The sequence below is a fragment of the Topomyia yanbarensis genome, chromosome 3 (genome assembly GCF_030247195.1).
Source record: "Topomyia yanbarensis strain Yona2022 chromosome 3, ASM3024719v1, whole genome shotgun sequence".
NCBI classification, from domain to species: Eukaryota; Metazoa; Arthropoda; class Insecta; order Diptera; family Culicidae; genus Topomyia; species Topomyia yanbarensis.
In genome coordinates, this window is record NC_080672.1 from 92,023,932 (window position 1) to 92,050,429 (window position 26,498).

General features: G+C 35.8%; 1 protein-coding gene across 1 annotated transcript in view; it reads left to right on the top strand.

Moving 5' to 3' along the window:
- LOC131692488 (uncharacterized) overlaps window positions 1-21,898 on the top strand; it is a 229,758-nt gene extending 207,860 nt beyond the window's left edge. The window contains exon 9 of the mRNA XM_058979571.1: window positions 21,857-21,898. The gene's annotated coding sequence lies outside the window, so the exon portion shown is untranslated. The remainder of the gene's footprint in view (window positions 1-21,856) is intronic.
- Window positions 21,899-26,498: the final 4,600 nt, after the last annotated feature.

The window sequence follows — 26,498 nt, forward strand, 5'->3', positions numbered from 1 at the left end:
GTTGCATTTTCAATGTCGCCGTGGTCGTGTCCTGAAACCATTAATTTTTTTAGCAAAAAACGCTTTTAATCCACCTAACAGTGTGATGAGACATTTCTTATAACTCTTATCACTCTCTTCGGATATTACATTGAGAACATTTAGAACTTCATGCTTCACGATGTTTTTGATAACACATACTACATGGGATACTGGCAGGACTCAGAGAATCGCTCAAATCAGCATAGGACAACATCAGTGCTAGAAATCTTAAACCAAATCAATGGGAAAGCGAAAAAATGGCCCTTAAAATAGACATACCAAAGAATTATTGTTAATGCTCTGTTAATAAAATATCTAAATTGTGGTGGGAAAACTGAATTTTCCTAAAGGGGTTATATATTGTACTGAGCCAAAAAAATCGTTTTTTTAATCGATTTGAAGTTTATACTTTACACAAATTTCCAACGCGACTGAGAACTAAGAAATTAACGCTTTTTCTTGAAAAGGGCGATACTAGCAGTGATACCATTCAAAGAAAATCAACAGCGAATATTTCCAAACTTGGTTTTATTTCCTATTTAAGAAACAATTGTGTTTTTTACATCCTAGATTGCATGATTCAGTGATCGAAACCCAAAACTTCATAAAGTATTTGAAATTATATAATTAAAATTTGGTTCTGCTATTGAAATTGACAAAATGATAGTATCGCCCCTTTGGCGATTGTTTACTTTTTCGGTCCCACCTATCAGCATTGAAGTATCGCCCTTACGTTTTTTTACAATACCTACCGTTCTACACCACCGATTTCGTCCGTGTTTTTTCAATAGCGATCATTGCTACTATATACAGCTGGTATCAGCTTGATAATCCTAAAAAAATACGAAAATAACAGTTTCGCCTCTAAACTGCTAGCAAAAAAAGTATCGCCCTGTTTGTTTGCATGGAGCGTGGAGGGCGAAACTTTAAATAAACAAAAAACAATACAGTTTCGCCCGTTGTATTTTTTGCTGTAGTTTAAGAAAGCAATATCGTAGAATCCAAATTTTTAGGTTAATTTGTTGCGTTTCAAAGCCCTCATTCGCATGTATGAAAAAAGCCTTATGTTTACATTTGTAAGTATCGCTCTTTTCACAAAAAAGCATTGAAATGAAATCGCAGCTCTTGATATCACGTTATCTCTGAAGTTCCAAATTTCACTTCGACATCGACTTTTTCTAAAGGTGACTTCCCAGTAGTATCCTTGATTTGAATTATTATCGCTAATCCTAATGCCAAAGAACAAATAAAAACCTCTCGAAAACGAAGCGTTTGGGAAAATCATCATCATTGTGGGAATTTTCATTTTCACGAAACTTTTCGATATCCTTCCGTCATTTGCGTTAATGCACTGGGTGCACAGTGCTCTGAAAATCTAGCGAAATCGTCTTAGGGCACCAGCGGGTCTAATGCAGAGCTATCTGCGCGGCGAGTTAAATCTGTTAAGGATACTAAAAACTAATTTCTATTCCATAATTTTCAGTTCAGCAATTCGAGAGATCGTGCTCACCGCAAGCCATGAAAAATAGACTACGTTGTGAAGCGATGGTCACTATTTATTAAAAATCACGGTTAAATAAAAAATTAAACTATTAAAAAAATTCAAATAGTTTATAATTTTCACAAACTTATTAGGAAAAATGTATTAATAAGCTTTCGTAATATTGTTTAGGAAAAAAGCTGAAATTTTCAGTATTTTCTCTATCTGCAACATATAAACCCTCAAGTATACCAATTAATTGATATACGAATTGGAATAGGTTCGCCAAATTTTGGAAGAAGTCTACAAAATAACCCTTTGAAAGCTACCTAAAAATTTTTGTAGTTCGATGCAATAAAAAAATCCCCAAAAATGAAATGTATCTATTAATGTGAAACACAGTGAATAATACATACAATAAAGACCCATTTTTATCAATCTCATGGTGTATTTTAGGCTGACAAAATGGGGACATCGACTAAATCGGGCAATTTGTTTTCTTTATAATAAACTGAAGCAGTTCAAATAATCTTCCCGTCCCTTGATGTAGTCTGATAAGTATTTCTGATTATGATGAACTTTTTATTTTTGCATATTTCCATCTTCATGATAAGGAAAACATGCTCAAGAAAGGATTTACTCGAATTCAGTCTTGTTCGTCTGCTAGAGCCCATCAAAGATAGGTTCATATTTGGCTGATAAAATCGGGGTTTCAATGTATTATAATAGATATTCAGCATTCGAAGAAGTTTCTTGTGAACGAGTGTAGAACGACTTTGTTTCTACTTACTTGAAGTCAGCGGCGTAGCCAGAAATTCGGTTCGATCATACTGTCCAAACGGCATAATTCCGAAACCGTAATTTTTGAAGTTTTAAAATTATGCAAAATTATTTTTTCAGAAAATAGTAACAGAGTTCGTGTCTTTAGCGAATTTGTTGAGACTTTATTGTAGTCATGAATATTAACCTGAGAAAATTCACCATAAATACTTCTTGGACGATATACCGTCAAAATTATTTTATCAAATGATGCGCTGTTTAACGTTTGTAAAACTCATTGAAGATACTAAACCTCCGAAATTGGCGGTTTCAAAATGATGCTATCTTGACCTTAAATTACTGTTTTTAAACATTTGACCTATACATATAATTGGTCATACAACAAAAATCAAATGCTCATCAAAATCGATCAGAACCTGCTAGAGTCGAATGGAAATCGTTATTTTTCATAAATTTCTCTCTACATTCGGAAAGTGTTATCCTCGTTATTAATCATATTACGTTTTCGTCTCAACTCGTCGCATTCCCAAAATAAAAACCTGTTTTAATCCACCTAGTAGTGCAATTGTGCTTGTCTCATTTGTCCAGACTACGATTCCATGGCTGGTTATGTTCAATACAATGGTGGAAATGAATATTACATGTTCAGTACGATTTGCACATACATACAATGGATCGACAGCCACGACCTTGAGATACTATGTGATATTGAAACATCGCTTGAAACCAGCGGCGGATCATGGAGAATGATCCGGGAGGTCCAGGTCTTGCCGAAAATTTTCAACTTGTTTAGAAATTTTAAACTAGTTTTAATTTTAAAGTAGCAACCCCTTACTGCATACTCCCTCCGGGCCAGTATGATTGACGATTTTTAGAGTGATTGCATAACCTTTCTATATGAGAAAGGCAAAAATGTACCAAAGTCCAAAAAAGTCAATTTTTGTCAAACATCTCAATGTTTCATGCATTTTAAAATCATTTGGCATCTAAAATACAATTTGATTTTGAAATTTTTTCATTTCAGTTTATATGGGAATTTGCTGTGTGATTGCATTCTTCAACTCATAACCCCGGAACCGGAAGTCCAATCAATAAAAAATTCAATAGCAGCCGATGGGAAGGTTGTACCTTTTATTTGAGACTAACTTTGTGCAAATCGGTCCAGCCATCTCTGAGAAACAGAGGTCACATTTTTTTCCACATACACACACACACATACACACAGACATTTTCCGATCTCGACGAACTCAATCGATTGGCATATGACTTTCGGCCCTCCGGGTCGGGATTAGATTGACGAATTTTAGAGTGAATGAGAAAGACAACAACATTTTTAGCAAATGTTGATAGTTATGCATTTTTTGGTGAGCAGTTCTATGTTTCATAGACATTAAATCAATTTTAACTTCGCTTCCTATTAAATAAAGACCCTCATTACAGTACATCTCTACAAAAACGAGCTCAATTTGGAAATAAATCTGAGGATTATGATTGATTACAGAACTCTGGAATTTTCTATTGGAATGTTTTCAGGCAGGAATTTGATATTGATGCTATTAGACAACTGTGAAATCAAGACCAATAGATCTGTTACATATCAGGACCCATTCCGACGATTTATCAAAAGTCCTCATGATGTTTACAACAACACGTTATCAATCTACGGATCAGATAATTCTTATTGTAATATTGAATTAAATCAGCATCAATAAATTTTCAACTTCAATCCAATTTTTTTTTTGGGTGTGGTGGGGGGGTTGTATGGTGTTAAACCCCAAAACCTTCTCTAGGCTACGCCGTTGCTTGGAGTTATTTATTTCGCTTTTCATTTTCCGATATGTTTCAGATCGATCCGATGGTTATAAGTTAGAAAAATTGCAGTCAGAGGGTTCGCACAAATGACCATTTTTGCACTGATAAGTGATCAAGTTCCTTCCAGACAACTTGGAAGTGTTCGGTGATTATTTCTAGCGGTTGTAGATAGTAAAATGAAATACAAAATTCGTTTTATCGAAATAATGTTAAGTTTATTTCAATGGATTATTACTATATTGAACAATAAATAGGCGACAAAGAGTAATCAACAAACAACAAGCCATAACTTTTAAAATATGCAAAATAGATATTTAAAGTCTTCAGTAAAGTTATTCGCAAAAGTAAAAGCTACAAATTTGCTGAAGACATCATTTCGATATAATCACTTCCAAGAAAATTTGTGAAAATATCTCACTCATAGGGGGATTAATCAGCAAAAGCACAATACCAGAAGAAAGGGCATATTACCTCCATTAAATTCTCCGAAGATACTATTGACCTAAAGTAAGCCGTTTTGGCGTTAATAATAGATTACATGTTTTTGGTCATATTTCTGGCAATGGGAAATGATAAAAATCTTTCGTCCGCATTTAATGGTAAATATCTCTTTTGATAATAGTCCGATTTCAACAATCTATAGCTTGTTCCAAAGGTATTCGTTAAAGCTGTCTAAAAATATATAATTTGTTAATCTATATTGTCGATTTCGGCAGATAATTTAAAAAAACTGCAAAAAACGCCATTTTTACGCATTCAAACATTCATATCTTGGAAACTAAACATCAGAATCAAAAACAAATTAATAGCGTTCATACTGTTTTTTAGTTCTTTCATTTAAAATTGGTTTGGATAAGATCGGTTCAGCCATTGCTGAGAAACACGAATGAGAATTTGTCCGTTACATACACACACACACACAGACACACACACACAGACATTGTCCCAAATCGTCGAGCTGAGTCGATTGGTATATAAGACTCGGCCCTCCGGGCCTCGGAAAAAATCTTGAAAGTTTGAGCGAATTCTATACATTTCTTTTATAAGAAATGTAAAACGGACTTTTGACTTCAACATGCTACGAAAAATTCAAAACTCGAGCAAAAAAAGCTTCTGCAGTTACATGGGGAATGATGTGAAGAAGAACTATGTAAAATTTCAAAACGGATTTACACCGCAAAACAAGTTTGCGACGAGGCGCGTACGGAGATTTACTGCCACTCGTTCAATTCTCAGTATCTTGCAATGAATTTTTGAGAAAATAGTGATCAATTGTGGTATTTTTATATAGTAAATGAGTGGTCGATTCTCACGGTAAAGAGGGACATGTCAGTATTTACCAGGAGACATGTTGGTAGACTTGAGTGATTCGTAGTTATGCTGCTAAAGTTCGACTCTTGCCAGCAGAAGACAAAATATAAGCCCGTAAGATTTAAGGCCTGTTTCTTAAGACCCTGCCACTTCCGATCTTCCGTTTTCCGATCTGTATATATCACATCCTTGCTCTCACTTGAGTAATATTGCTCTAAATTTTGCCTACTCAGTAATCTCTAGCTGATTGAACGTCGTTAAAAAGTAAAACCTATTTTAATCCACCTAGCGGTGCAATTGTGCCTTTCTCAATCATGAATCACGAGAATGTGTGCGTTGTTTATATTCATTAAAAGCTTTTAAATGCATATATTACATTTTATTATTATACATCACATGACAACTATATACAGGAAAATAAATCATTATTCGAGTTCTAAAATTTTGAAAAAGAAAAAACAGCCACGGTAATATTGAACTGAAAAAAGGTGCGAAATCGGCAAAGTCCCAAAAAGTCGATTTTCACAAAAAAAAATTTTTTTCGAGATAACATATAATCTCGACGATTCATGCATTTTAAAGATGTTTGGCATCAAAAATACGAATTCGATTTCTGAAATTTCATGGGGTCCCCCCTTTGAAAAAAAAATTTGAGTTCTGGCTTATATGGGAATTTCATATGTGACCGGACGATTTAGTCTATATTTCCGGACCCATATAAGCGATCCGTACGAAATTTTATAGACATCTGTGGGGATATTATAGCTATCATTTGAGCTAAGTTTGTGAAAATCGGCCCAACCATTTCAGGGAAACTGATATGAGTTCGTAAATTTTGAAAGATGGCCTCTTTTCCCGGGCACTTCCGGAACCGTCTATGGTGGTCAATGTAGTCAACGAAAGTTTGGTTGGCCGTCGGTGACCTAGAACAGCAAATTTAAGTTGTTTGAGAGACATTTTAGCGAAATTTTTACCTTTTTTGCTTTCATCGGAGTATCGGTTTGAATCACAATTTGCTATGTGATCGCACGCCACAACCTGTAACTCCGGAACCGGAAGTCGGATCGGGATGAAATTAAATAGCCATTTACGGGGACGCAATACCTTTCATTTGAGGCCAAGTTTAGTTGAATCGGTCTAGCCATCTCCGAGAAACCGATGTGACTGTTATTCTGAATTTAGATACTTCCGCCGGGGCTTCCGGAACCGAGGATGGTGGCCAATGTGGCCAAATAGACTTTGAATGGATGTTAGTGACCTAATACTACAAATCGAAGCAGTTGTGGTCATATTTTGGAAAATTTTTCACCTTTATACATTCATTGCAGAATTTATTAAAATCGACATTTTCTGCGTGTTCGTACTTATCACCCTGTAATTCCGGAACGGGAAGTCGGATCCATTAGAAATTCAATAGCAGCCTATGGGAACGTTGCACCTTTCATTTGAGACTAAGTTTGTCAAAATCGGTTCAGCCATCTCTGAGAAAAATGAGTGTCATTTTGGTCACATACACACACACATACACACACACACACATACATACATACACACATACATACACACACACAGACATTTGCCGAACTCGACGAACTGAATCGAATGGTATATGTCTCTCGGCCCTCCGGGCCTCCGTTGAAAAGTCGGTTTTCAGAGCAATTGCAATACCTTTCTATTGAGAAAGGCAAAAAAGAATATTTTACTACGAAATAAAAAAGGTAAATGACTGAATATACTAACACTTTCTGTATTACCGCAACATCATTTTTAACCCTTCGGAAATCGCGCATATGGGTCACTGAACGAGCAGCCGCTGATGCTCTACGACGATTTCGCTAGTTTTTCAGAGCAGCGTGCAGTCAGTGCACTAGCGCGACTGCCGGAAGGTTAAAAATGTGTTTTTTTACCGAATTTACCTACCAAACTAACCATCATACTAACAGTTACTAACACAATCAATTGTATATTTTATTATATACACTCACAATCTCTCGTTCCAAACGTATAAACACTCATGGCCTTCGCGGTTACACAAACGCGAACATGCAATTGTATTCATCCACACCTACTTGCCCCCGCGATCCCGCCAGCATTAAAACACCCCGTAAATTAAATGAATCATTTAGTTCTTATAAATTTGCCAACGCAGTCTCATGCATTTAATCACGGTTCTAGAAGCCTAGACTTATGCCATCAGTTGGACCAGTTAAAATAAGGTCTCTCATATCCACTAGACAATTCATTCCATAGCGACATGACTGTGAACTATAGTGATATGAGAAATATACTTTTCTAGCATTCAGCACTTCATCATACAAACGCTTAAGACCTTCGCGATCATCTACGCACACCAAAACCTGCGGTCTCGAAAACATGAAAACACCCCGGGGATTAAGTGAATGTTTTAGCACTACGAAAAATAAATTTGCGAATATTCTGAAAGTACACACTTTTGAGAATATTTGTGCGAAATTTCATCTAGATCGGAGCATTAGATTTCAAATGACAACCTTTTTCAAAAAAACTATTCATCCGATCTTCAAAAAAAATTTTTTCATGGTTTGTATTTACATTTTTGTGTACTTGAACGATTTCTTTTTCATCAAAAATTTTTCGATTCTTTGCAATGAATTTTTGTTAAAAAATTTGAGCACCGCAAAACCCAATTTTTCGGTCAACATATTTTTCTTACAAAAAAATTATTTTTTTTGGGAGCTCCACTTTCAGTGGAGCGTTTTAGCTTGCAGATCGTTCTCCGCAAACCTTTGCCGAAAAAAAAACGATTCGGGGGATGGGCCATAACTCCGACAAACTTGAATATTTTTTAATTCAGCTTGTTTTTCAATCTTCGATAGTGCTACCAACGAACTGTTTTTCGTTTTTTTTTAAATAAAATTTGCATAAAATGCTTTCAAAAAATCACGAACTTGGCTTACTTTTTCGCCCCAACTTTATGTATAACCTCTTAAGCACTTAGAAATTTACAAAAGCGAGAGAACCAACGCTCGTGTTCGCACGATCGTGTATCTGTTACGTTCGAAATTCCCCACTCTCGCCCCTAGCTGCCTAGAACAATGGTTTCAGTTGGAGTCAGAAAATAATCATCCAAGAATGAATATGCGAATGAACACATGGTTATAAAATCGAATTTATATTCGCGAAGTTACATACATGCTAGCACACGCTATATACGTGCACCCACGCGATCGGAACCGTGAAATTATAAACGCCCGAGCCCTTCGCGATGCTACACAAAGACGAACATGCAATTGTAATCCTCCACGCACAACAACGCCCAAGATATCGCAAATACAAAAAAGCCCCAATCATTTCGTAAACGCTAAAGTACTTATAATAGACTGCCCAGAAAAATTATGAATTTTTGAAAAGTCAATCAGTCCACCCCTGCACAGTGGGACGAGCCCGGACTTAAGTCCATATATGAAGGTTATGCGATATTCTTACTAGTAGTTCAGCGGAACCATCAGAGACATTTTAGCGAGATTTTAGGTGATTTGAATGCAAAATGAATTTTTGACAGCTTTTTGAAGGGCATAACTCAAGTGTTTTTTGCATTATTTGACTATAGGAACTATATACGGTTATTCTCGTTTTTTAAAGAAACGGTTGATTTTATGAATTGCATTACTTCCCCAAAATTATCCGTGTGATAAAATTACATCGTAAAATCGCCAAAAATAAGTCACTAGTTGGTTTATTTATTTATTTATTTATTTATTGATTCAAATACTTGTAGAGTAAGAGTATTCTCTTATAAATTACTACAATTGGTGATAATGTTGTTCAAACCACAAATAATGAATTTAAATAATCAAACAAAAAAAATAATTAAACTAATACTAATAAAAAAAATTTTGTATGCTATCCAGTTCCCCAGCCTACTGCTCATCCCAATCCATTTAATTTCCTCCACTCAACCAGTTCAAGCACTCACGATAGAATCTTGCAGTAGATAAAATAGTGTGAATATTAGCAGGCAGCTGATTCCATAGAATTATTGCACGAACGAAGAAGGTACTACCGTAATGAGAGGAGTTATGCTGCGGTACAACATAGTGTCTTACTCTAGCGCTCCTAAATGGCCGTAGTTTTTCAAGCAGATAGTTGGGACCCAGGTGGATAATTTTGAATAAGGTAATACAGCTTCTTAGTTTAAAGAATTCATAAAAAGAGCAGCCTAAAAGCTGCTGTTGTAAATGTGTAACTCTGGCGTACCTTGATAAATTAGAGACCCATCGTACGCAGTGATTCAAGGCAATACGCAGACGATCCAAAATACCAGCAGATGCGTTCAAAATCAATTCAAGCCCATATGAAAAGTGTGGCCTCAAGAGAGCATTAAAGAGCTTGATTTTAGATGATACTGGAGGGGGTGGGCGTAGCGTAGTTGGTAAATCGATTGCCTTGTACGCAGCGCACCTGGGTTCGAGTCCCAACCCCGCACATAGGGTTAGAAATTTTTCAAAAAGGGATTTTTCTAACCCGAAGAGGCGAATGACCTTAAGGTTAAAACCTCTATAATTTAAATAAAAAAAAAAAAAAAAAAAAAAAAAAAAAAAAGATGATACTGGTAACATACCCGCCGTTAGTCGCAAATGACGAAGTCCAGCATAAATTTTTCCGCATTGAGAATTTACTTGAGAGTCCCACTCTAAATTATTTTGGAATATTATACCGAGATTTGGTGCTTTGTCAACGTATTCGATTATATCGTTATTTATTATTAGATTAGGTGGTTGCATGCGTATTTGTCGTCTAGATATAAACATAGCTTTCGTTTAGTTAGTGTTTAGATAACTGTTTGTCATGAATTTTTATTGAATTCGAACTTCTAAAGCGATAACAACAACGACGCCCGTGAATGCCCGCGAATACACTATACTCATTCGAAAACTTTTCATTTTCTCTTTAAAATGAGCCTATGCTAGTTTTGCGAAAACTTCCGATAAGCAGACAAAATTTGAAAAAAACTGTGGATGGAGACGCATGGTTATTACTGATATTTAATTTGAATATTCACTTTATGACTAGACTAATGACACTAATTTATGCACAACTTTCAAATAGCATTTAGAGCGTGTTCTACAAGGGTTTTACAAGTGATCAAGAGTAAGGAGCCGAGCGGGAAGTATGGTTTTTAAGTGGTAAAGGAATTAATAATGTTTAAAATTCAGTAAATATTTTCAACCATCTGAAATGTGTCATAAAATGTTTCATGAACTATTTTTGCTAACTTAGTCAAATCGAGTGAACACAGTTGAGTTCTAGTCATTTGGTGAGACTATTTTTTCCGAGTTTGCATAGCATTGATATAGCTTAAGGGTATGCGATATTATCCAAATAAAATAAGACCATTTTTAAATGAACCATATACGCGAAAAAAGGATTTTGGATTTATTTTAATTTAAGGTATGAACTAAGCAATCTAAGCAACTTAAAACACACCTGCGAAAACAAAATCGTTAACCATCTTGTTGATTAGTGAATGTAAATCAATATTCCACTAAGACGCTCAAAATGTTTGTTTTGAAAATGAAAAAAATGTAGTTCTTATTTGATCCTTAAAAATAATATAGTCATTTCTAAAGCCCCATAATGAGATGTCAATCAATTCGTTTCAATACGGAAAATAAATTTCAAAATCACAATTGAAAGAAATCTTTATAAAAGACAAAATATTCACTTTTGAGCCACTCTAATAAGCAGTAAAGTTAATTTCTATTTTCTATAAGCAACATAGGAATTCAGCGCACAAAAATGTCTTAAAAAAAATTTTGAACCTACACAACAAAATAATTATTTTTGAGCCACCCTAATGTATAATGAGATTTTTTTGCAAATGTTAATATCAAAAACGATTAAGCACACGAAAATTAATATACACAAATTTTAAGAACTATTTAGAAAAAAAATATTTTTGAGACATCCTAATAAATAGTAAACGTTCATTTTTGAAATGTTTTAATATCGAAAACGAATTCAGCGTACCAAAATTACATAAAAACGTCCAATATGAACCGATACGGAAAAGTTTGGACTTTAGTCCACCTTTTGTTCTAAGTCGTGCCACTGTGCCCTGAGTCGATTCGTAGTCCCACCAACAGTACTCGCAGCAAATTTTTTGCAAATCGGACAAGTTACCGGTCCAACCTTCCTGAAGCTTGAATGGGATTTTTCGACAATTTCTATGAAGAAAACCCACAAGCTCACTTTTTCATCGCTAGGGTGCATTGTATGCATTATATTATCACTGTAAGTATAAATAAGAGAGATAATTTGGTTGTCTACAACTTTGTTGAAGACTGCTAGTCAATGCGGCTTTAATAAAGGAAGTTATTAAACTTTTAACGGAGTGATGTGTGAGTCAGTTTTGCATGGGATCAAGCAGTGCATGGTTGTGTATCAGTAATCGAGTCCTGCAAACTATACATTTTAATGGTTAGATTTAGCTGAATGGTATGTTGAAGAATTGTAGTACATAATACGAGCTATGTTTTGGTTAGAAAATTTTGGTTCCACATGTGACCGCATAGCGAGCGCCAACACTAACTTTTCATAGAAGAGAGATAGAATATTGAGATGTACGAAAGAAATACTGCAAAATGTCTGTTCTGCAACTTTGTAGAAGACATCTAATTTCTATCTCTCTCCATTGAGAAATTAGTGTTGGCGCCCTCTACGCGGTAACATCTGGAACTAAAATGTTCTAATCAAAACACTCGTATTATTTACTATAATCCTTCCGAAGATGCTATTGAGCTACACTTAGCCATTATTTCACAAAAATGTTCATGGGAATCGAGTACTGATACAGAACCATGCACTGCTAGGCCCCATGCAAAACTGACCCACACATCACTTCGTTAAAAGTTTAATAACTTCTTTTAGGAAAGCCGGTTTGCCAGAAGTCTTCGACAGAGTTGTACACAATTAAATTATCGTTCTTATTTTCACTTACAGCAATAATATGATGCAAACGGTGCGGCGGAAATGCGAGCTAGTGGGTTTTCTCCATGTAAATTGTCGAAAAATCCCGTACAAACTTCAGGCAGGTTGGTCCGATAGCTAGTCTTGTCCGATTTGATTCAAATTTCGATCAAACACTCCTGGTGGGACTAGGAATCGACTCAGGTCTAGGCCGATAGGGGTCATTTTTTCTTGTCACTTAAAATCTGATTAAAGAGGTCTCCAGCGCGTACATATAAACGCTCTTTCCCACGCGATCGTAAACTCCCGAAGCCCGCACATCTAAACCGTAGACTCAATATCACAATCAGAATCACAACACGACCTGCTGCAATTGAGCTTAAACAGCGTTTTAGTGCACCCAACACAAACCCGGTGAATCACTTGCATTAATGTAATGATCGTTAACTCAAATTGCAAGAGTTCTGGTAATGTGCAAACATTGCAAGAAACTTCTTTGTATGTAATGCAAGAAACAGAAAAATGACTTGCCTAAATATTAGTGATATATGTGACCAATACGCGTATATATACGTAAATTGCAAAAGATTTTTGCTTTGGTTTTGGGTGACATTTCCCGTCTAGTCTGTAATTGTAGTCAGTCATTCTGACGGGGAGCCCTTCCGAGACCCCAGCTCACAGCTCCAGTAGCACAACTCTCGGAAAAAATGATTTAAAAGGTCAACACTCTCTGCATCGCCAAATAAAAAAAATGAAAAAACTATTTTTTCACCCCAGCCTCTCCTTAATTTAATTAATTTAAAAAAATTCAATAGTTTTATTCATGTTAAAAATAACCTTAATTTTCTTCAACTTTATTTATTAATGTTTTTACATTTTTTTCATCTGACTGTTCTGTCGAGTTGATATTGTAATTTAGTCATTCGCACCGTACACCTAAATCAGTCAATCGAGAGTCATCCGATTTTTTTGTCTTATTTTTTTCCTTTACACATATACACCCGGCAACTATATATTTATTTTATTTACGTATAGATATTTTCGTTCAAGGCATTCAGCGCAAGGTAAAGCAAATATTTACGATACCATCAGATGCAACATTCAATCGGCACCAAATTGATTCGTACACCCATAGGAGAATCTCCCCGGAGGGGACGAATTTGTTTGGCAAATTGTTTGATCGCAAGGGGGTGTTGGTATGGTTGAGAAAATTTCCATTAAAACGATTCTGGCCATTGCTGCTATACCGAACCAGTCCCGTTCGTTTCCATTCAGTTCATTACAAGATATTCTTCCAGAGACAGGGCGGTTTCGTTCAAAAATCTTTCTAGCAATAGAAAATTTTTATTTAATGTTTCTTTTTCTCGAGGTGAAAGAAGCAGCAAAAACCGTAACCTAATCCACCTAATGGTGTGGTAAGAATTATGACGCTTTGTTACGTTAGCAATGTACTTGACCCATTTCATGCAGAGCGGTAAGAATTTAAGTTCGACTGATTCGTTTAAGTTTTTCACGATTGTGGTCAAATGGTGTTTCGTTGCAACCGGATCGATATTTATAACCTTTTCCTATGTGGGTAAAGTTAAAAGCAACGGATCATAAACTCATTTCATTGATGATTATTGATTGATGATCACAACTGCTACTGCTGGCTGGGGGCAAAACTTGCGATCAGAGAAAAGTGGCGAACGTGACAATCGAAACGCAATCTGCGCGGGTGATTCGTAACAACAGCGAACGAATAACAAAGTCAAACGAATAACGCTATTTTTGGAATGCAGTAAAACTCCTAATCATTCGAATTTGTGCCTCTAAGTCGCACAACACCAGAAACTCACACACGTCATCCAGACAAATAGGCAGACGAGCATGTTAAAGCTGGAAGACAACAACAACTCACCATATTAGCATAAATTTGAAAACAGAACTATCTCGGCAGCCAGTGAAAATATCAGAAAACAAACAAAACCCCAATTTCACACTGGCTGGCGCACTCTCGAATCCGCTAAACCGCTGCTGAATGGTGTGCGAAGGGAAAGAGCAGCTAATTTGCGGCAGTCATCAAATTAATCAGTTTTACGTTTTCGGCTTTGCTTTTCTCGCTGATTGATGGTAATTCAGGGTTCGTTGGGCGAATACCACGAATAAGCATAAATTCAACGAAATGGGAATAAAACGGTTTGTGGCTGGCTCGCTGCATCGCTGGCGTGCAAAACAGGTGGAGGTTATACTATAAAGTCGATAACATTCGGGGAATATTTTCAAATTAATTAATTGCCTTGTTGACGTTAAGCACCGTGAATCGATTTAAAAGCCGTGAACTATGCTCGTAATTTATGTTTACCCACTAATTTGGGCTAAAGTGGTTATAAACATCGGGATAACCCTGTGTTTCGTCATACGTACTACATGAATATCTGACATTGGCATAAAGCTTATTGTGGCAAATATTGCCAGTATTTATTTTTCTTTTATTACCTTTGTTTTTTTATTGGGCTTTTCGTGGTCATACACGGTTATGTCTAATGTTTTATGGGATTCCCTATGTGCATGGTACAATTAAGCGCATAAGTAATGAAAGTTATTCCTAAATTCGTGACCCAATGAATATGGTCAACTACAGAGGAATATCTTTCTCGTGTAGTGCATCAAAATAGCTTGAAATCAATACTTGTTTTTCAGCTTTTTAAGATCGTTTTCACAAGACCAACACGGATTTTACCCAGGACGTTCGACCACTACAAATTTGATGCAATTTACCTCGACCTGTCTCGTGAATATGGAGAAGAGTCTTAAGTCTTCAAATGAATACAAAACTTGAAATCTCGGACCGATTGGTTAACTGGCTGCGATCATTTTTGTTCGAAAGGATCCGGATCAAATCGAGCAAGTCCAGAATTGTCTCAACAAATATCTAATTTCAACTCCTCTTTCAGTTATTCACTTCCAAACTGACAGAACTTTCATTCAGAATCAAATGCTTTCAGTTCTGAGGTAATATACATTAATTTACCAACCAAAGTATTTATTTATTTAATCTGCAAAGATTGAAGGTAGCAGTTACATTTTTGATCATACGGCAACTGCAAAATCTATGTTAAGAGCATTTTTGCTTATAACCCTATTCAGTGCCACCACAGCAAGAAATTCTAGTTTATAACTGAATTTGAACCAAAAATAACAGATTGTCTGCGCAGTGCCGAACGAATGAGTAATGGAGCAATCATCCGAAACACGACCTTGCACACAGAAAGGCATGCATTTAAATTCGTCCCGCTTTCAAGCTCGCCCAAGGATGTCAATATTTTGTAGTACTCTACCAAGCGAACACTGATGAGAGTTTCAATAGGTGTTTTACAACGAACTACTTGGTAACTGTTTGCTGTTGTCGTACAAAAACCGATGATGGAGGTTATTCACGAAATTTTTCTTTCACGAAGTATTTGATCAAAAACTTTTTAAAGTATTAGTACTTGGTCAAACACTACCAGCAAATCTTTTTTAAGTTGACCAGCGCCAAACGTGAACTCGGTACCATTTTGAGAAAACTACCACATTTACTATTCGGACCTACCTAAGCAAAGCGCCCTTTTGGGTGGATAAATGTGAAAAAATTATCGGTCAAAGGTCCTAATTGTTAGTTTGAAACCTCAGTTACATTTTGGTGCCATAAAAGTTCATTTACATCACTTCATGGTAGCGCTAGGCGATGATTTTCAAAACTCTACGTTTTCCATCCTTTTACAATGTAGGGCTAATTCGGAGCTCCCTACGGGGCAAGTCAGACCATATTTTTTACAATGGAATTATTAGAGAAACTTCTTACAAAAAATAAATAGCGTTACTAAAACTTAATCTGGTGTGCTGTGGCGTGTGCAATCGTCTGTGTAACCGCAAGCCGCTAAATGGTGGTTGATGGAATAGGGGGTCCGAATAGTCCCGTACGCTTATTTTGCACAAAAGTGATGAGCGTCTTAAATATATCTGTGTTTTCACCCAAACAAAAATCATAGGAGCCTCAAGCTTTCTAAAATACTTCCTGTTATTTTTTCACTTTTGTTTATTGCTTTAATCTCGCTTTTACAATTATAATTATTTTTGTTTTGAGGGTGGCAAAAAATTAAACACGTTGTCCTTTCTTAATAAACCAAACAATTAGATTCACCTGTCAAAATAAATGTTTTAAAATAGCGGTTCCATAAATATGTATGACAGTCTTACGATTTTCTGAAAAATCGAGGGGGTCCGATTTACCCCCACGGTTTTAATAGCCCCGGGTCTCCATATTAATTAAATGAATAAAATTGATATAATAAAAATAATAAAAGTAATAAAATTTACAAAGTTCATAAAATTTAAAAATTGATTGAAATTAATGAAATAAACTAAATGAATTAAATGGACGAATCGAAGAAAAAAAAATAAAATAAAAAAACAACGAAATGAATAAAATAAATAAAATGAATAAAACAAATTAAATAAATAAAATGAATCCAATGAGTAAAATGAATAAAATAAATAAAACGAATAAAATGTATAAAGTGGATGAAACTCATAAATCAAGCAAAATTTTTAAAAAATGAACGAGACGAATAAAATAAATATGGATAAAATTATTAATATCAATGAATTGAATACAATGAATAAAATAAATGAGTTCAATTGAAAACTCGACAAATAAATAATTAGGGCTCAAAACCCAAATATTCAAATTAACCTTAGGGAGGAATTCTGTAGAAACCATTAGGCACGGTGCATAGCAATGAACGAAAAAGAAAACCTTCCTATTTTGTTTGCTATCAACGACTGTGCTGGGTGATTAACGGTTCGTTGGAAATTTTCCCCCGAAGTGAATTTTGACAGTTGGATTTTTAACCCTAATCATATGTTTGTCAAGATAAAGTGAATAAAAAGAAAATGAACAGAATGAAATGAATTATTCTTTTTTCCTTTTTTATTTCGACTATGTTAGTCACATTTTCTTTTTTACATTTTAACGACATTCAATTAGCTAGAGATTACTGGGTAGGGTTTAGTAGGGTTCTCACGGTAAAGATGGACAAGTCTGTCTATGCCAGGAGACATGCTGGTGAACTCGAGTGATTCGTAATTATGCTGCCTAAGCTCGACCCTCATCAGCAGAAGACAAAAGTTAAGCCCGTAAGATTTAAAGCCTGTTCTAATGACCCTGCCACTTTTCCGAGCTGTATACTTCATATCATTGCGCTTACTTGAGTACTATGGCTCTAATTTTCATAACTTTCCCTACCCAGTAATATCCAGCTGATTGAATGTCGTTAAAATATAAAAATGAAATGAATTAAATTATTAAAATGAAAAATAAAACAATAGAGGAATTACGAAGATTCGTTCAAAAATCTCCACAATCGGGACCGACCATCTTATATTCCGATGAAACTTTACACGTTCCACCGGTATGGAAGATTAAACATTTTCCACAACTAAAAAGATTATTTTGACTCAAGCGCAATTTTTTAAAAGAGCTTAGACGTTTCTATGTACATTAATTTCATTTTTTTTGTTCGATTACTCTATTTTATACAGCAAAACTATCTGAGAACAAGTTACAGGGAATGAACACTTCTTTACAAAAAAAATATGCGCTGAAAACAATGTTGTGCCATTTTTCACAAAATCAAAAAAAAAAATATGTTAAAGATTTAAATTACAAAAAAAAACCTATTTTTTATTTTTTTTTGTTTTGTCATCAAAAACCGTAAGAGAAAAGACACATTTTAAATGTGATTGCATGATGAAGAATTTATCGGTGAAGAAATTTCTCTAACAATATCTTTATACATGTTTTTAAATTTCATGCTAACTGACACACAAAGCTGTAGTTTTATTACAGAATATAATTCTAAGTATCATTTTAAATCAAAATGCATTTAACAAAAATCTTCAAAAATGCGATAGTTTTTGAGATATTTGGAATTTTGCTCCAACAAAAAACAATTAATTCGTGTAATTATGCCCTTATTAACAGTTTTTCGCGTTATCCCAACATAAAATGCCAACAATCTTATGTTCGTCGTTTTAAAACCGTTAAGAGAAACTTTTTCAATGTATTTGGATCATGGACAGGGGCGACGAAACACTTTACGAGTGGGTAGAAAGCATAGGGTGAGGGGTCCATTAGTAAGGGTTTTTTCGCTTTTCGCAATGCACACGCTTACATTACATTCACATTAAATCACGTTCGTTTATGCAAATGGAATTGTGGTACATCGATGTTTTCAAATGTGTGTAGTGCGAGATACATGCGTTGCACATCTAAATGTTTTGAAATTGTTCAAAATTTCGAGTGGGTAATTACCCACTCAGTTATTTTCGAGTGGCTAGTACTACCCAACCTACCCACGCTTTCCGTCGGCCCTGATCATGGAGAAGCTTTCAATAAAAAAGTTTTCCTAACGACAGCTTTTATCATATTTTTATAATTTATACTATTTGCAGTCAGAAATACAATTTTATTTTTGAATATGATTCTAAACGCCATTTAAAATCAAAATACCCATAACAAAATATTTCTGAAATGTAGTAGTTCTCAAGGTATTTTAAAGTTTGTTTTAACAATATAATTATTTTGTTTTATTACGACCTTTTCATAAGTTATTCGCGTTTCTCCATTAACAACAATAAGTTTTTCAAAAGACCCATAATATTTTCTGATCCTTTCTCTTTGACATCAAGGCGATATTGTAAACCATTTTAAAGGTACAGTACTTTCCGGCTCTCGTCTTTATTTTCTTTCTGGGTGGTGAACAATGGCGAGGTTTGCCCTCTGTCGCTAGCTGATCATTCCGTCTGCCTTCTTCCTCGCTTATATTTGCGTTCTTTGTTATTTATTCCTTCCATAAGTATGTTAACTATTGGATTCGGGATATCGTGGAATAATGTTTGTCCGGTATTTTTTTTTAACCGGCTGTTTGTGGTGTATCAGCAGATGTTGAAGGTTGGTTGCAGTAGTTGAGTTTTCTTTAGTTGTTTTGGCGCATGGCTTGCCGCAGTGTGCCGTCTGGTTACAGAATTGGCACATGAGCGCCTGCCCAGAATATGTGCAGGGTTCTATGTAAGTAGTTAGCACTTTGGGATGATGTGCCCAGGGAAAAAAAATCTCCAAGTGTCGTTTGTTTCCGCTTCTCCACACTTCGACATATTTTTTTTTAATATAATACATGCTAGCACAAGGTGTAAGATCGTGTAGTCGAATTTCCATCTGATCAAGGTTCATATACACGGAGCTGTTCATTTTGACGTTTTGCATATTCAACGTCGTGTTGCATGTAGTTCTTCGCTACGAAGCTTCCTGCATCGGCTAAGGAATTGAACGTTGTTAATACTGTTTGTCTCGTATGATGTAGCTGTATGTGTGATGCTTCCGTAAGAACAAGTTTCATTTTCACCTTAATCAACTGTTCCACTTCGCGCACTGTAGGTCTAAGACGGGTCTGCGCAAAGTCAATTGCAATTGTGTTTTTCCATAATGGGAAAAATTTATTTTATGGTTCACTCATTTCACTCGCAGTTGGGGGCAACGGAACTTTATTGTGCCTATATGTTATTCATACGCTAGAACGGCGAGGCCCGGTTAGTATATGTTGTTTGTATGCTGTTCGCAAGCGATGCGCTTTTGACTTCTGTACGAGATTATGAAGCAAACTGAAGAATGAAATGAATAAAATAGATGAAATTGATAAAATTAAGTCCAAGGAATGAAATGAACAAAAAGAATAACAAGAATACTGAATGAAGTAAATGGTTGAAATAAAATGATCTTTAGTCCAATATTAATAACGCGTAAAATAAGCAAATCGAATAAAAATAAACGAAAAAAAATGAATGAGATAAAAAAACTGAAAAAATAAGTATATTGAATGAAATTAACTTGAAAAAAAATAAATGAATGAAACAAATTAGACGAATTTGAGAAAATAAAGTTCTGAAATGTTTGTAAACATCCCATTATTTGAAGAATGGCTAATTAATAGACAATGAACTTTCTAGTATATTCTGTTTTCACCTTTTCGTTTTCGTTCTTCTTTTCATGGCGGCGTGGTTTAAGATTATCTGATGTTTAGCTTTACTGATGGCCCTTAATTAGTCTGTGATGCCTCGAGTATAATAAGAATTATGTGAAAAAGCGTTTAACCTCACTACTAGAACTACATGACGATTTGTGTATTCATATACCATCAAACATCAAGCTCACGGCTGATCGCAATGCTTAATGCAAGGGTCAAACACCTTAACCTTACATATAAATTTTTGATTTTTGATAAAATGTTCATACAATATTGAGTATACTCACAAAATGTTTTCAGAATCGAATCGCGTGATACGTTAGTTATGTTTTAATAACCCAATCCTAAAAATCGGTTAAGTTTTTCCCCTAAAGCATTAGTGAACCAATACTCTTTATTCAACGGTTTCATTTCTGGTAATTGAAAATTGGTAAGTGAGGAATAAAAATATAAAATGTTTAATATCTCCGTCGTTCGATAATTTATAGCTTGTTAGAAAGGTATTTTTATTGGCTTTTTAAATACTAGCGCATAGCGTGAGTTGATTGCATTGTTTGAAAGATATGTGCCTTGAATATGTCGTGTTTTGACAAAGTCACCCATATCTCAGAAAGTAAACAACATATCCAAAAACAAAAATAATAGCGTTTGATGATCACCTTAAGTCTTTCATACGAAATCAGTTTCGGTAAGTTCGGTTTAGCCATTGTGGAGATAATTATATGACTTTAACATGCATTCATACAGACAAACACACATACAGACATTGTTCCAATTTGTAGAACTGAGTCGATTGTTATATATAGTCGATGTTAAAAAATTCTAAGCTTGAGCGAATTCTAAACCAAATAGTTTGACACACTCACTTATAAAATATACTCATTATCCTATTTAGGTTATCCTATTTAGGTTATGCTAGGCTTGGTTACAGTTACTTAAAGATTAGAAAAATCCATCGACAGTTACCAAGTACCCGTACCTACGTTCCCAGACTCGTTCATCAGACTTATTGCAGTCCATTGTAAACGGATCATAAAGCTGAAATCACCGAGTAATTTGGGATATTGATCGATGGTTCCCATTTCGGCAGAGCCTTGGTATGCTATCAGTTGTGTGATTTGTTAATATCACCAGGCACCACAACAATGCAATCAGAGATACAATTACTCCCGATTTGGGAATCATTCGAATGTGACCCTGAATGAATCGATTGATATTTAATTGCCCCCATCGAGCATATTGTTTCAGTTGGTTTACTACGTCGTAAGTGCAGCTATCTCGCCCTCCTTTTCCCGTGGTGAGTTGAACCGGACCGAATCACGCTGTCAATCACGCATCCATTCCAACGAGCTATAATCAGCTACTGGAATTACTTCTCACTCTTGTTCTATAAAACTTCTACTCCTCCCCTCGACAACACTTGATTAACACTTGAATTATATTTTCTGCTTCGTTTCAGCTAATCCACCAGCTTATCGAGCGAAACAAAACAAAACGAAACGATGGCCAGTTATCAGATGGGACCACAAACTCATGCCATCCCTATGTCGCTGTTTCGCGAAAACCGGGAACGAGTTGTGGCGGAACTGCGGAAGGTGCGCACCTTCGAACCTCGTGCCACGGTTCTGCTACAGGGAGGCGATAACATTAGCCTGTACGACACGGATGTGGATTACCTATTTCGGCAGGTCAGATATGGGCATAGTTGTACACTTTGATCGATGGCTCAATTATAAGGTATAATGGGGATTATTTCAAGAAGGAATACGAATCTATGTTCAAGCCACAGAAATGGAAAGAACCGATGCCGTAATGCTACGTTTCCATTCTCTTTTTTGAGTGTTTTGACCTCAAAACAAAGTCTGTTAGTCGAGTCACCCTATTGCATTGATAATTGCTGCGTTAATACAACTCAACTCAATTGTCCACCGGGCACATATAAATCGTCTATATTCGTCATAATCGTTATCATTAATGCTGATTCATTCCTACCTTTCCAAACTACAGTGTCACTGCAAGGCACATGGCTTCGGTACCCATAGTTATAAGTACCCGCTTACATTTACGACCACTCACTATTTCCCCTTCGCTGTCCGGTTGAAACCACCGTAGAACCGGAGATATCACTCCATTATCAGCATCTTGTTCACATGCCTCTGCACCGCCACATTATCATTGCGACGCCATTATCGTCATCGTCATCGTCACGAAACACAAACAAACAGTCGTGAAACTTCCCCGTGTATAATCGAGCTTTCCTAGCACAGCCGAGGCGGTGAAGGGGAGCCGAACAGTTGGTGATAATTGACCGAGCGTGAGGAAAAGGGAGAGGGGTTTGTTTGGACTATTTACTTGGGACGATGAAGGACAGTTGTGGGGCGGGAGTAACGGTGCTGTGGATGGTCGGATGTTATTGAGTGTACAAATTAAAGTGCATTTTATAGGGTGGCTCTTTCTGAATATGGAAACGGATCTCGTTAACCCTCAAAAAGGTAACGGGTCTCAGAGGCCCGGCTAATTACAGTTCTCTAGTTTCTAAGAACTTGTAATTTGAGATACGAATGATCAAGCGTTCCTTCGATTCTCTTTCTCTGATAAAACGACAAAAAAGAGGCTTTTGATTTGATTGGGTCTTAGGAACGATGCTTCTTAAAGTCACAATTTTAGCTGGCCTTTTTGAGGGTTAAATAGTCTCTTATAGTAATGAACCAGCGAAGGTAGTTTTCGATGCGGCACAGTCTATCAAAATTACGACTTTAAACAATAGTGTACAAAATCTAAATAACATGTTAGTCGAGCACCTAAATTGAATATGGAAACTGCTAAGAAATGATTTTAATTTAAAACATATAATTTCGCTGCATATCTTAAACTAGCTTTCACTTGATAGCAGATATTTTATAAGCGTAAGCATTTAATTATTGATTATATCACGAATGACCCGTCTTATGGTGTTAAGGAACGTAAATAAATAACAAAACTCCATTCTTATACTGAATAGAAATCTGTCATGAATTCATGAAAAAATTAAAGGGTTGTGTACAAGACACTACCGCAGTCACATTGAAAATGCACCATGCTCGAATTTTTTCCATTATATATTCGTCCTAAAAAGGACGGTTTGTAAATAACTATTTTTGGGATACGGTACGAGAATCCTGAACGCTGATTAAAACAATTCGAGCTTTGCCGGCGAATCGTTTCTGCCGCATACACACAGCTCAAATCAAATGAGCACTATGTGACACAAGGCGATCAACTTTTTGGAGCAGATGGAAGACCATCCTTTTGTATGATAAATAAAAATATTTTCATCATTCTTTTTGGTGTGGCTTTCGCTTAGTGGCAGGGTTGCCACATTCACTAATTTTCATAAAGGTTTTGCAGAAAGCATCGGTGATTATTATTTTGAATATTTGCTTACATTATAATTTAATGGTAAAGGAACATAATTAATTAACACAAACTTAATACAAGTCAATTAAAGAAATTTTCTAATCAAATTCTTTTTCCATTATATAGGGTGATGTGCCTATTATGGCAGTAGAGCCTATTGTGACCCTATTTCGTACCCCTTGGTTTCGAACCAAGCATATGAGATAATGACAATATCGATTTGGCTAAAACAGGTGTGCAAAAAAAGCTCAAGTTATATTCTTTATTTGTTGTGCACATACGTATTCAGAACTATCCACTAAATCCAACTTTTAATTAAAACAAAATCACCTTATTGAAATATCTGCTGATCCGCCTCACTCGCGTAGTGAACCGAAACAGGACGCAACGGCGCTTAGCAAAATAAACACTTTCGAGACAGCATTTACCGCCTCATATCTCGTTATTCCGGCACAAATATATTAAATATTGCACTGATACATACCTTTATTTTAGCTGGAGAACCTTTTTACGATTATTTAAGTTTAAAAGCACTCGTCAAACACTAGAATAGGCCTAGTGTTATAATAGGATAAAACTAAATACGGGGGTTCCTATTATTGGCATGTTTTGCTGATACACTACCACAATCAAAACCAACTTTTTGCATCCATCATACAGAAAAGAATCACCAGTGCGGCCAAACCAAAACATGAACTTGAAAACATAATGTTATGCAATTTCAGGTATAAGTAATCAATTATTTCAAGTTATTCAACTAATTGTTGATCGCAGATATTTTATTTTCATCTGCACATACAATTTGGATCGGGAGGAAGTAATGTGTGATGTGAACTTTATATTCCAGTTGTTAACTTTCGCATGGTTATTTCCTGCATGCGCAGTTCTGGGCGCTCTTCTACTAACAGCTGATGAGTTTCTTTCGTGTGCGTAATGTTTACGTTTGTTTTGATCGGCTGAAAAAAGCAGAATAATTCGTTTTACAAATCACGCGTTGGCGTCCATGATCTGGATACCTAGTTAGAATCGACGCAAATGAAATATGAGGCATTGCGTTTCAACTAGATTGTTTTTCGATGAGGTGGAAATCGGCACACCCATGAGGCGATAATTGGAACGTTCAGGTGGGAATAGATGCACAGAGTAGAACATTTATTTTCATTTATGCTGAAAATTGAGACAATTCTGCCAAATAAGCATTATACAGATGTTTAAGAAACAGTACACTGATACTTTATTCTGAAAAAGGTTATAGGTAATATGGCTTCTTTTTAAGTTATTCAAAAAATAGTGCGACCCTCTCCATAATGGTGCCAAAATAGGCTCATCACCCTATTCGTCCTAATAAGGATGGTTTGCTAATTACTTTTGGGATGTGGGACGAGAATCCTTTGAAACAATTCGAACTTAACCGGCGATTCGTTTCTGCTGCATACACACAGACGAACATTCCTCTTTCGCAGCTCATAATAAAGACGGTTTTGCTAATAACCGTGTTTTGGGTTACGGACGAAAATCCTACGGAACGATTTGAGCCTTGCCTGCACGACTAATATGAACGGTATGAACCAGCAATTCGCCATCTCACTTCTGCTCCGCCAGCGTCATTTGGAACTGCGAACAAATTCCTTCCAGCGGACAGATAAACGTTCTCCTTCTGTAGCTCGTGTCAAATGAACGATCTAACAGCTATCCTACAAGCAACAGTAGCGTGAATATAACTGGTTCTGCCAGCAGAGGCATAGCAATGAAGGAATTCGGTCAAAAACATTCCTTTTATATCAAGCGATGGAATTTTTTTTATTTTTATTAACGTGACTTTAAATTTTTATTCATTCGTCATGAAGCGATGCTTATGAATGTCGAGATGATGTCCGTGTTAGGGAAGGCCTTGCGCAAATTTGTGAAAATTGTATACTTTTATCCGTATTTATTCCTTATTAACGGGTTTTTCACTAATGTGCTAAAAAAAATATACACAGATAAATTTGATAACAATGTTTACTGGCAATTTTTAGAATCGATTGGGCTCGAATTATGAAAATTCATCAACAATTAACATGAAAGACATGAGGTTCGAAGAATGAATTTTTTTAGCCTATTTCGGGCAAAGCCATCAGTATGGAACACCAACATAAAGCTATAGTTTTGTGAATTTTTAAAGTTGACTGCAGATTTGTCTCTAATATCATTCGAAGTTAAGTGTTTAAAGGTGACGGACGGAGTATTTTTTCGGGAGACTGAGAAATCAGTAGACCCTAGGTATTTAAAGGCGACGGACGGAGGATTGTTCTGGAAGACTGTATGTTTCTGTTTTCTGAGCTGACATTTTTTTAGAGAATTTGACCCGCCTCTGCGGTTCAACCCAACCAATCTAAAATACACAAAATATTAAAAGCTGCATTTACAAACTCAGGTCGTACCTCAATTAAAACATTACAAGATTACTCCAGATCTCGATATTTTGGACATTTTTTCCGAGTGATAGTGACTTTTTTCGATGTACTATATCTGTATATCAAGACCAATATTTTGAGGAGACTATTTTTAAGAACTGTGACCTTGCTTGTGAATTGCTCATTACAGTGCATTACATTCGAATCATCAGTCCAAGTGCTATCACGACATGCTGGTTATGTCCCAGACGTTATCCACCCATCTTTTTGCGCCTGGATGGAAAACAAAGCTACGACTTATTCAGCGAT